The sequence below is a fragment of the Hordeum vulgare genome, chromosome 1H (assembly GCF_904849725.1).
Source record: "Hordeum vulgare subsp. vulgare chromosome 1H, MorexV3_pseudomolecules_assembly, whole genome shotgun sequence".
Classification (NCBI taxonomy): Eukaryota; Viridiplantae; Streptophyta; class Magnoliopsida; order Poales; family Poaceae; genus Hordeum; species Hordeum vulgare.
This window is the reverse complement of record NC_058518.1, coordinates 305,076,672-305,090,116: the sequence shown is the minus strand read 5'-3', so window position 1 is coordinate 305,090,116 and position 13,445 is coordinate 305,076,672.

Here is a 13,445-nt window from a genome sequence, read left to right as displayed (position 1 = left end):
GGAATAGGGAGAGAGGAAAGGCAGCTCTGTGGGAGATTACACCACATTATGCAGAGAAGTTAGAGGTGGAAAAGGAAAGGGCCAGATTCTGCAAACATATCCAAGCTGGTGTAAATCTATGGCAAGTGACAAGTGGGAAGCAAACACATGTTGTAAACTTGGAAGTTCATACATGTGGCTGCAGAAAGTGGGACCTGTATGGCATACCATGCAACCATGCAATATCATCAATTAACAAGGCAAAAAGATTTCCAAAGGACTATGTGTGCAAATTCTTCAAAAAACCTTTCTACCTAGCTCCTTATTAGCCAATGATATATCATGTTCCTGGTGAACATGATTAGACAAGGACAAGTGGACCAGACATAGAGCCACCAAATTTCATGTGAAGAGGGGAAGAAAGAAAGAGAAGAGAATAAAGGGCAGATTTGAGATTCCAAAACCAAAGAACGGTTCAAGAATGGCCACTATAACATGCAGCAACTGTGGGCTCCAAGGCCACAGGTACACAAACTGCAGACAACAGTTGAGACCAGAGTTGGCTCTGAGGAAAAACAAGCATGTGGTAAACCCTTTTTAATAGTACTTGTTAATTTCTTTGCATCTTTTTTGTTCATGTGCGAAATCCTTTTGTGTTTATGTGCTTTGCAAGGCATCTACAAGACCAAGTAGTGAAGCAAGATTATAGCCTCCACCTGCAACATCTACAAGAAGGTGAACTAGTAGTGCCAGTGTTCATAGGCCTTTCACTACCCCAAGATTTGCTGCTAGAGGTTCATGACCTGCTCCTGCCCCAACATATGCATATCGAGGTTCATCATCTTTTCAAAGGCCAACAAACCATTCTGGTTGGATGGCATTTTTTACTACCAATGGTAACCATCACTAATGTATGAGTACTAAGTAACTTATGGTGTACTAAGTTCTATGATGTGTACTAAGTGACTTATTGTGCGCCAGTGGTAACCATCACTGATGTATGATGTGTACTAAGTGAGTTATTGTGTACTAAGTTCTATGATCAGTACTAAGTGATGTCTACTAAGTGACTTATTGTGTGCTAAGTGATGAGTACTAAGTGATTTTTCTAGTTCTATGATATGGAAATGACCCAAGGGTTTAGGTTCTCTGGACGTCGAGAGAACACTAATCACAATGACCCAAGGGTTTAGGGTCTTTCGACGTCGAGAGAACGCTAATCCCAATGACCCAAGGGTTGAGGGTCTCTCGACGTCGAGAGACCACTAATCACAATGACCCAAGGGTTTAGGGTTTGTCGATGTCGAGAGACCACTAATCACAATGACCCAAGGGTTTAGTGTCTCTCGACAACGAGAGACCACTAATCACAATGATCCAAGCCATCTATCAGTGCAACATAGAAGAAGATATATAACGAACCACAACATAGTGGGGTTGAACATACATCAAGTCACTTAAACATGCATAATTCAGAGATTCTTACATTAGAACATGGGTACAAACCATAGCATAGTGGAGTTCAATCTACTCGGTTCTTAAGTTACAACCACTACATCCATACATTACACTTCATTAAAGAACCATAATTCACAAAAGGGCAGCACATCATACTTATTCTTCTTCATCTTCATCTTCATCTAGCTCATCCATCCAAAATGTCCCTTATCATCTTCAACTTCTCTTGGTTCTTCTCCACTGCCTTCAATTGATCAGCAATCTAGAGCTTTAGCTCATCCCTGCGTTTAATGAGCTTCTCCATTCCTTTCTTTAGACCAACAATGTGAAGGTTGAGCACCACAATGTCATCTTTGAGTTTTTCCTCAGAATTGATCAGTTGATCAACATGAACCTTCAAATTGTAGTTCTCTTCACTTAGCTTCTCCTTCTCCTTCAAATGATTAGCCTTCTGGTTCCTAATGACCCTGCCTTGAGCTTATACAAGGTTCATAAGCAGTGAATACTTCCCTTGAAGTTCCATTTTCTCTACCTCTTCCTTCTCAATCTCAGTCTTCATGACAGCCACAACAGCACTAGAGCTCTCTGCACCATTCACCTTATCCTGCAAATAGCTGAAATCCATGACCCTCTCCTCCTGGGCATTGAGCAGTTGATTCACATCTTCTACTAGTTTGTCATAGTTTGCATCAAGATTTCTTTTCTCTTCTTTCAGATGGTGAATTTTTAGTGAACTTTCCAAGTTATCATTCCTCCTAGCACTCTTGTTGTCTTCCAACATTTCCCAAAGTTTCAACAATGCATTTTGCATTGTGGGAGGCCACTCTGGGTCTACCCACCCAACAAAACCACAATTGTGAGGTTGGTGCAATACAAAAAACACATATTATATTACTTTGTACAACACACCAGTTAAAATGTCACGACCTACATAAATAAAAACTACTATAGATTCATTTAGTAGTAATCAGTAGTAATGATTCATTTTGTTAAAATGTCACCAACTACATTATTAAAAAATGAGCAGTAGTAATGACCACTACTAAGCTCCTGCCCAAACAATGAGTACCTACAACTTGACATAAACAATGAGCTTATGCACTTGTAACTAAGCTCCATCTTTAGTAGTACTACATAGGAAACAAGAATGACCATCATCACTACTAAATAACCAAAAAGTGTCCATCTTTAGTAGTACTAAACAATGATTGATGCCCATTTGTAATAAACAATGACCATCAGCAGGAACTAACCATTCTAGAGCCTAAACTAAGCATCACCAAAAACCGAGAAGCCCCAAAAGAGATCCTACAGTGAAAAATGTAAATACGAAATATATCACATATATTCTTACCGGCTGAGCACACAGTAAAAACCTCCTGCGTGTCCCAAATCCTTCAAATGATATGCGACGCTTAGGCGGCAGCTGATGCTCCGAGCAAACATCCAGGGCCGAAATATCGATGCCCATGTAGTCTTCGTCTTCGATGCTAGCAGGGATCTAAAGAACCAACCAAAAATCAGAGACAAGTCCCCCCCCCCAATTCAAGAAACAGAACCCTAACCTTAACCCTAGCTCTACAACTGACCCGGTACTGCATGCCGTCGGAGGAAGAGCTGATGTCCAGGCTGGACATGTCGTTGCTACTTTCATCCTCATAAACCATGGCGCGACGGCGGTGGTAGTGGTGGTCGATGATCGGCGGCGAGAGGGGCAGAGGCAAAGGAGTGCAGGAGAAGGGGGAGAACGGAGGCGACTGGCTCGGTCGATGGGGCCCGAGCCAGTTATAGCAAGCGACCGAACCGATTCGGTTTGCCTCGTGCTTGTGTACGCCACCGCGTCGACTAATATGTAGGGAAGGTCTGTTAGGTACTGGTCAATATGCGTTTATATGCCTGTCAGTCTGTTTCCCAACAACTAGTCTATGAAGTGGTACTGACGTGCAAAACTTTTGACTAGTGATACCTATCCACCACGATGTGCCCAAGTGTGGTACTGCCTTGCAATTATCTCCCATACATTGATATACTCTGCAATGACGATCGGGCCAAGAGTGTTGCAGATATCCTCGATCCGGTGAATCTCTCCCCAGCTGCGCAAACAGCTCGTCCTCGAGCTGGAAGTCTTGAAAATGTTGGCGAAACTCCTCGAGCTGCTCCCAAGTGGTATCCTCCTCCGGAAGTCCTTCCCACTGAATCAAAAGGCGCAAACACCGCGGCTCAGCTGGCCCCTCAACGCCTTCTCTGGACCTGGAAGAAGAGAGCCGTTAGCGGCTGGTGCAAGAGACGGAGAAGTCGTCGGTGGGTCACCGCGGAAAGGCTTTAACAGCCCCACATGGAAGACATCATGGATACGGGCGCCTGGCGGCAACTGGAGTCGGTAGGACACCCCGCCGATGCGTTCCAACACCTGAAATGGCCCAGCGTAACGCTGCCCGAGCTTGTGCTTGTTCCGCGGGTGGAGGAGTCGCAACCACACCCAATCTCCCACCGCAAACTCTACATCGCGATGATGGGCGTGATAGTACTTCTTGGACAACTACTGCGCTTGGAGAAGATGCTGGCGCACCTCCACGAGGATCTCATCTCTAGTGCAGAGAAGTTCGCATGCCGCCTCGGTCTGGAAGAACGGGCCGCGGAGGACGACCATAGACGACCTCGAACGAAGTGGCACACAGGGCGGAGTGGTAGAAGGTGTTGTAGTAGTACTCTGCCCAAGTCAGCCAGTCCACTCAGGCACGTGGGCGATCACGTGTAACACAACGTAAGTACATAAAAATCGCCTTGTTAACAACCTCCGACTGACCATCGGTCTCAGGATGGAATGTTGTGCTTAGATGCAACTTGACGCCCGCCATCTTGAAAAGATCATGCCAGACATGGCTGGTAAACACCGGATCACGGTCGCTGACGATCGACGAAGGAAACCCATGAAGACGGACTATTCCGTCGAGGAATGTGCGCGCGATGGTGGTGGCAGTGTAGGGGTGGCCGAGCGCGATGAAGTGGGCGTACTTGGAGAAGCGGTCCGCCACCGTGACAATGACGGACTTGCCGCCCACTTTAGGAAGACCCTTGATGAAATCCATGTAGATATCAATCCAAACCTGCGAGGGGACCTGAAGGGGCTGTAGCAGTCCCGCCTGCTACAACGTTTCGGTCTTATTGCATTAACAAATCACGCAAGGCTGAACCCAATCATGCACCAGCGCGCGGTCAGCGGGGATGAAGAAGTTGGCACGAAGGCGGTGGAGCATCTTGTGCACCCCCTCGTGACCGTCCGAGTGGGTGAGGAGCAGGCTCTGGTGGCGGAGGTCGCCGTGGTTCGGCACAAAGAGGCGCCGCCCATGGAGGAGCAAACCGCCCTCCAGGCGCCACGCCTCAGGAAGCACACCCTCCTGAAGCTGTTGTCATAGCAGCTGGGCGTCCGCCGCTGTCGCTATGGCTCGGTGGATATCGTTGATGAAGGCGAAGGAAGGGCCAGAGCGGATGTAGAGGGAAGCCCCCTCAGCATCGCCGGCGCCGGCAGCCTGATCGGAGTCACGGCGGGACAGTGCATCTGCGACGGTGTTGAGGTGGCCCTGGCAATACTCGATGGTGAAATCAATCCCAAAGAGCTTGCTAATCCACTAGTGTTGCGAAATGGTGGAAAGTGATGCCGAGATGATTGATACGTCTCCATCGTATCTACTTTTCCAAACTCTTTTGCCCTTGCTTTGAACTCTAATTTGCATGATTTGAATGGAACTAACCCGGACTAACCATGTTTTCAACAGAATTTCCATGGTGTTGTTTTTGCGCAGAAATAAAAGTTCTCGGAATGACCTGGAAATTTACGGGGACTTTTTGTGGAATATATAAAAAATACTGGCGCAAGAATCAACGGAGGAAGTGGAGCTGTGAGTCCACAAGCCCACCAGGCGCGCCCCCCCTAGTCGTGCCTGGCAGGCTTGTGGGGCCCACAAAGCTCCACTGCCTCCAATCTCAGCTCTATTTAGTCTGTTTCGTCCGGAAAAAAATCAAGGAGAAGCGATCATCGCGTTTTACGATACGGAGGCGCCACCACCTCGTGTTCTTCCTCTAGAGGGCAGATCTGGAGTCCGTTCTAGGCTCTAGAGAGGGGAGATCGTCGCCATCATCATCGCCAATTCATCGCCAATTCCATGATGCTCTTCACCGTTCATGAGTAATCTCATCGTAGGCTTGCTAGACAGTGATGGGTTGGATGAGATCTATCATGTAATTGAGTTAGTTTTGACGGGGATTGATCCCTAGTATCCATTATGTTTTGAGATTGATGTTGCTACTACTTTGCCATGCTTAATGCTTGTCACTAGGGCCCGAGTGCCGTGATTTCAGATCTGAACCTATTATAACATCGCCAATATATGTGTGTTCTTTATCCTATCTTGCAAGTTGTAGTCACCTACTATGTGTTATGACCCGGCAACCCCCGAGTGACAATAGCCGGAACCACTCCCGGAGATGACCATAGTATGAGGAGTTCATGTATTCACCAAGTGCTAATGCGTTGGTCCGGTTCTTTATTAAAAGGAGAACCTTAATATCCCGTAGTTTCCATTAGGACCCCGCTGCCACGGGAGGGATGGACAATAGATGTCATGCAAGTTCTATTCCATAAGCACGTATGACTACATACGGAATACATGCCTATATTAAATTGACGAACTGGAGCTAGTTACATATTTCTCTGTGTTATAACTTTTACAAGATGAATAGCATCCGGCATAATCATCCATTACCGATCCAATGCATACGAGTTTTTCCTACTGGTCCTTGCTACGTTACTTTGCCGCTACTGCTGTCACTGCTGCTACTGTTACTTTGTTGCTACTGTTGTTACTCTGCTGCTACTGATGTTACTTTGTTGCTACTGGTTACTGTTGCTACTGTTGCTATCACTACTTTGGTACTGATACTTTGCTGCAGATACTAAGTCTTTCAGGTGTGGTTGAATTGACAACTCAACTGCTAATACTTGAGAATATTCTTTGGCTTCCCCTTGTGTCGAATCAATAAATTTGGGTTGAATACTCTACCCTCGAAAACTGTTGCGATGCCCTATACTTGTCGGTTATCAAGAACATTTTCTGGCGCCGTTGCCGGGGAGGCATAGCTATATTCTCTGAGTCACTTGGGATTTACGTCTGCTGGTCACTATCAGGAATCCGAAAGATCCAAGAACTAAAGTCTTGCCCTCAACTACGAGTACGGGTAAGGAACTGCCATCTAGCTCTGCACTTGATTCACCTTCAGTTATGAGTAAGTTTGCGACACCACCTCCTGCTAGAAATCTTGATATGTCGCCTGTGCTTGATGATGCTACTTCTGCTGTCCATGATGCTTGTGATGATGATATACTTGATACTGCTTTGCCACTAGGTGCATTCCTTGATGCACAAATTGCTAGAGTTGCCGCTAGATGTGATGATACTTCTGAAACCGCTGATACTACTGAAGTAGAACCTGCTATTTTGCCTATTAGAACTAGCTCTCCTAGATATGAATTGCCTGATATGCCTAAGTGTTATATTATGGAGCGAGAGATAGCTGAGGATTTTTCTTGCGTGTAAGGATAGCTATGATGTTGAGAATTTACTACGCAAGTGGAAAGAAAAATCTTTGAATGCTAGGATGAAATACGACCCGAAGTTTGCTACTTCGCCTATCTTTGTGACCGATAAGGATTATGAATTCGCTGTCGACCCTGAGTTAATCACTCTGGTTGAATCTGACCCTTTTCACGGTTATGAGTCTGAAACGGTTGTAGCCCATCTTACCAAACTGCACGATATAGCCACCCTATTCACGAGTGAGGAAAAGATTCGCCACTACTATATCCTCAAGTTGTTTCCTTTCTCGCTAAAGGATGATGCTAAGACTTGGTTCACTTCTCTTGCTCCTGGTTGTGTGTGTAGCCCCCAGGATATGATCTACTACTTCTCTGAGAAATATTTCCCTGCCCATAAGAAGCAAGCTGCCTTGCAGGAAATGTACAACTTTGCGCAAGTTGAAGAGGAGAGTCTCCCACAAGCTTGGGGGAGGCTTGTCACATGATGTAGGTGTAAATAATGATGGTGATATGGGCCGGAGTCACATGATGTTCACTTGTGATGTCCCTCTCCCAAAAGACAATAAACAACTATGCTTGGCTAAACGAATTACAGTTGGGCAATTGACAGAATTATGAACGAACCGCAATGCTAATTATGCTACTTGATAGTTAGAGGCTCAATAGTAATGGGCAGTATGCCAAGACAAGTAGACTGTTTATTCATTAGCGTCTATTTACTAATCATCCACCTTGAGATATCTATCCAGAACATCTCGCCAGTATTAAGTTGCGAGCCCCACCCAAAGTGTAAACTCAAAGCAACAGACAACTGCATTAATGAACTATGCGTAAGGCAAACAATCCTTGCAACCGTGGTCACAAGCAAGGCTGTTTTCTCCTTGGTGGCAACAACACATCCCCTAGTCTCATGTTTCTGTCACTCAAGATAGACATCGAGGGGAATCATGCATAATGCTCCCTCTTGGAGTTACAATCTACTACTCGGCCAAAGCAATAAATAGCAACAGAGAACATGCATGAATCACTAAGGAACATAATATAAAAGGATAATCAAATATATAACTCATAACAATCTGAACATGATCTCATAATACATCAGATCCCAACAAATCGAGCATAGCAATAGCAAGAGAATTACATAGATGCCTTGATCATGTAGGGCAGCTCACAAGGACTAACCGTTGAAGCACAAGATTGGAGAGAAGACATCACATAGCTACTGTTCATGGACGCATGGTCCAAGGAGGACTACTCACGGCATGTCCGGGAAGCGTCCATGGCGGTGGAGAAGCTCCCGGAGGTCAATCATCCGTCTGGCGCGGTGCCGGGAAGAGGTCTCCTGACGCTCCCGATCTCAGAAGCGCTGCGACTGTGGAACGATGGAGAAATTCGTGATTCTGGATCCCGTATAGGGGTTTCCTCGTCAAGGGGTAAATATAGGCGAAAGGAGGGCATCAGAGGGCGTGGGAACCACCCAGGCGGGCTCCTGGTGCGGCCTAGGGGTGGGTCGCGCCCACAGGTTGCCTGGGCGGCCCCTAGCACCCCTCTGGCCCCCTTTCGTGCTTCAGTTAGCTTCTGGTGGGCTGATTTTTATATATTTTTCTCGGGATTTTTCGGGCTTCAGAAAATTGGGTAAAAGCCCCAACAAAATAGACATCAACAGACAGAAACTTGCACTGGGTGCACTGAGTTAGTAGATTAGTCCAAATATGTGTAAAATGATATAAAAGTGTAGCAAAACATATAACAATGTCGCCCAAAAGATCATGGAACAAGCAGAAACTATAGATACGTTTGGAACGTATCAACATCCCCAAGCTTAATTCCTGTTCGTCCTCGAGTAGGTAAATGATAACACAATAATTTCTGTGGTGACATGCTAACACACATATAAGAACTTCAAAGTAAACCAAGTAAGATATGCAATTTAAGTCAAGACAATAACAAGCAATAGTTTATATCTAGTATTGAAATTAGCAAAGTAAGAACATAAAGGTGCAAGAGCTCTCGCTGTCCGTGACTCGAATGCCTCCAAATGGTGTTTGCGTGCAAGAAGTGGGAGATGGGTTGAGATCATAAAATATTTTTTTAATTGAGAACTTAATCTACTAAAATCTCACACTTGGTCTCCTTCGGAATCTTATTTTGACTCATCCCCAGACCACTAGTCAGGGACAAGTCAAAATGATCCTCTCCCTTTCGACTCTGAGCACTCATGCAATGGATGAGCGTAAGCAAGATATGTTGGCACTTAGGATGGCAAATAGAATAATGATGGGGAAGGAAGACAAAAAGGTGTGAAAGGCTCACATCAATGAGGATAATCATAGGCGAGAGAAAGTCAAATGATAGATATGATGCGAGGAGTAGGGATTGCCATGTAATGGATGCACATATGAGCTAATGTAAGCTCTCAATGGAACTAGTGGGGTGCATCCAACTTGTTTGCTCATGAAGACCCACAGCTCATTTGATGAGGCTCATCATTGGAATATGCAAACCAAGTTCTATAGTGTAAGGGTCCCCACATAGTTATGCATGAATGATAATCTCTATGGAGTACAGATATAGCAATGGAGTACGAGTGTGGATATTTCAAAAGGAATAGTAGTGTTGCCCCCTTCTCTCTTCTTATTTCTATTTTTTGTGGACTCTTTGGCTCTTTATTTTTATCTCTCATTTATCCTCTTTGTGATCTTTTGTTTTGTCCTCTTTGGGATCTTCTCCTCACTTAAGGGCAACACTCTATGTTTTACATGAATAAAAAGAAGATCATTACACTTTATAATAAGTACTCAACATAAACACAAGTGAAAACTATCATGATGTATGCAAATGTATGCCTCTGCCAGTGTAGCATGATATGCAATGATACTAGCGCGTTATGTAACAATAATATGGGCAAGGCCCAACTATCATGCGTCTCCTTGATAAAGCAAAAGCATGTATGACATGAAGATCAAGTCATGACATGGTGGATGTTGCATGGCAATGTATCTCAGAAAGGCTATGGAAATGCCTTAATAGGTAGGTATGGTGGCTGTTTTGAGGAAAGATATAATGAGGCTCATGTATGATAGAGCATATCATATCATGGGTTTGGATGCACCGGCGAAGTTTGCACCAACTCTCAATGTGAGAAAGGGCAATGCACGATATCGAAGAGGCTAGCAATATATGGATGGTGGAAGTGCCAACAATCGAATACTCACATTAGTCCGAAGAACTCATACACTTATTATCGGCAACTCTCAATCTAATTAGGAAATTCACAAAGAGACAAGTACCCTGAGGAGGAGTGTTTGGGGATTTGGTTATTCTTGCGCATCCTCGACTCATGGTAACATGAGGGTACTATATATATTCCAACCCCTCCAGAGGTTAGCGATCAATTTAGTAGCTAGAGTTCTCAACTAATTTTTAGTTTTTGAAAAACACACGGATTTTCCAAAATACGACACCTATCGCTAATAGGCTCAAGTTCTTGGCACCAATAGTCCAAACATTACTCAAATCAATACCTCAAAACTATTGCATGTTACTACTATACTTAAATAGCAATCTTAACTACCTACTAATGCAAGACACACAGCTCAGTGCAACGAGCCAACTCTCTAGACAGGATAAGCATGATAACTCAAGAGAATTCCAAAAGCAACCTAAATAAAAGCTCTTAAAAAGATACAACATGAAAACTAAGAGCTAAGCATGATAGTAGCTAGGGAAAGATAAAGAACACACACAAAAGATAAGCATGAAAACCTATGTTGCGTTCTAGAGTGGAATGGAGCGTGTTTCTCTCAGACACAAGGTAGGCTAGGTTCTGACTTGTTATGAACAGAAAGCAAAACTAAAACAAACTAAAAAGTAAAGAGCAGGACGCTCCAAGCATAGCACATAACATATGAAGTGATAAAAGTATAGCATGGAGATGGACGAACTGATGATTGTTGATAGAGAAGGGGATGCACGGGGGCATCCCCAAGCGTAGAAGATTGAGTCTCCTTGAATATTTCTTGGGGTGCATGGGGCATCCCCAAGCTTGAGCGCTTGACACTCATCTATCTTCTTTCATAATCTCCCATCGCATACTTGAAAACTCCCTTCATACGAAACTCATCATAAGCTGATTAGAGTGGTTAGTACCCTGAATAAAATAATGCATTGCCGGCTGGAAATAAAGATTTTCATGAATAGCTACTGTTTCTCATGATTTACAAAAGGTTTTTGCAAATAAAATGTAAGCTTAGGATTTGCAAAACAATGAAAACGCAAAACATGGCAGAATCTGTGAAAAACAGAACATCAAGTAGTAAATAATTTATTCGGGGCACTTCTGCAACTAAAATCAAAAAACTCAGAACACATGCGAGAAAGGTAATTATATAGAGCATGATGTCAAAACAATTCAGATCAAAAATATTATCTCGTGATTTTTGGGAAATTCTTTCGTCAGGCACACATAATCTGTTTGTGGACAACATGTCACAATTTTTTATTTTTCTTGCAATTGGAGGCTATAACTTGGCACAAAGCTTAAAAATAAAGATACAATGATGTAGCTACATTTGTAACAAGCATAAAGACCACTAAAACATAAAGTAAAAATTCAAAGTAAAGATAACAAGGGTTGTCTCCCTAGAGCTCTTTCTTTATAGCCATAAACATAGGCTTAAGATTTTAATGATGCTCTCGTAGGAATAAGAGTTGTAGAACAAAAGAGAGCATCAAGAAGCAAATACCAAACACATTTAAGTCTAACATGCTTCCTATGCATAGGAATATTGCAATAGAGTAATTCATTGAAGTACAAAGCAATAAGCATAGGAAGGCAAAACAAGTGCAGCCTCAAAACCTTCAACATAAAGATAGGGAAATTGATATTATTGAAATATCTATAAGCATATGTTCCCTTATCATAATAATTTTTAGTGGGATCATGAATAAACTCAACAATATAACTATCACATAAGGCATTATTTCCATGATCCACATGGACTTCATGAAGAGGATAAAACTTGGAGTGAAAGAGAGACTGAATCTCTTCCCAATCCCGTAGGTGAGAATCATCTAGTAGCCTATACCATCCCAATGCGTTTCCTTTTAGTGGCAAGGCAAATAATTTCCTCATGACTCCATCTCTTGTCAAACCTGAAATATTGAACAACTCACAAAGTTCTGTAAGTTCCAACAAATGAATACTAGGATTGACTGTTCCATCTCCTGCATAACAATCATTCCTAATTATTTCAATTATTCCAAGTGGTACTTTGAATGGGATACGTCTAGTAGGTGGAGGGGACTTCTCTACCATGGGTGTGGTAAAGTGGCCTTCCCCAAGTAGCGAACTAAGAGTGCAGTTTTGCATAAGCCTAACTAGCTCATGGCAAACTAACAAGGCTAAAAGCAAAGGTAAAACATAGTGTGCAACGGCGCCAGAAAACTTTTCTTGATGACGAGATGATGTATATACTTCTCGCTCCTCGTTGGTTACCCTAAGTGGAAGGTTGAGATGTAGTCAGCAGCAAGTTTTCCCTCACAAGAAGACTGTAAGGTTTATCGAACCAAGAGGACTCCTAGGATCAACAAGCAGGTGTCTCCCACCCTGGCGCTAGCAGAAGACGTGGACCTGCACACACAACAAATAACTTTGCTCTCAACGAGTGCAGGGAGGTTGTCAATCTCTCCGGCCTTGTAGTTTGCAAAGGATCAAAACACAAGTGGGAAAACTAATAGTAATTGCAACGGAAAAGTAAATTAAAATGGTAAATGATGGAGGTGTAAATAATGATGGTGATATGGACCGGAGTCACATGATGTTTGATACGTCTCCATCGTATCTACTTTCCCAAACTCTTTTGCCCTTGTTTTGGACTCTAATTTGCATGATTTGAATGGAACTAACCTGGACTGACGTTGTTTTCAGCAGAATTGCCATGGTGTTGTTTTTGTGCAGAAATGAAAGTTCTCGGAACGTCCTGAAAAATTACGGAGAATATTTCCGGAAAATATGAAAAATACCTGCGCAAAGATCCATCGGAGGGGATGGGCCAGTGGGCCACAAGCCTTGTAGCCACCCCCCTGGTGGCGGCTACCAAGCTTGTGGGGTCCACATGGCTCTGTCGCCCCCAATCTCAGCTCATAAATTCACTTTCGTCCCAGAAAAAATAAAAATAGAAGATTTCGTCGCGTTTGCGATATGGAGGCGCCGCCACATCCTGTTCTTCATCTAGAGGGCAGAACTGGAGTCCGTTTTGGGCTCGAGAGAGGGGAAATCGTCGCCATCGTCATCATCAACCTTCTTCCCTCTCCAATTCCATGAAGCTCTTCATCGTTCGTGAGTAATCTATTTGTAGGCTCGCTGGGCGCTGATGTGTAGGATGAGATCTATCATGTAATCGAGTTAGTTTTG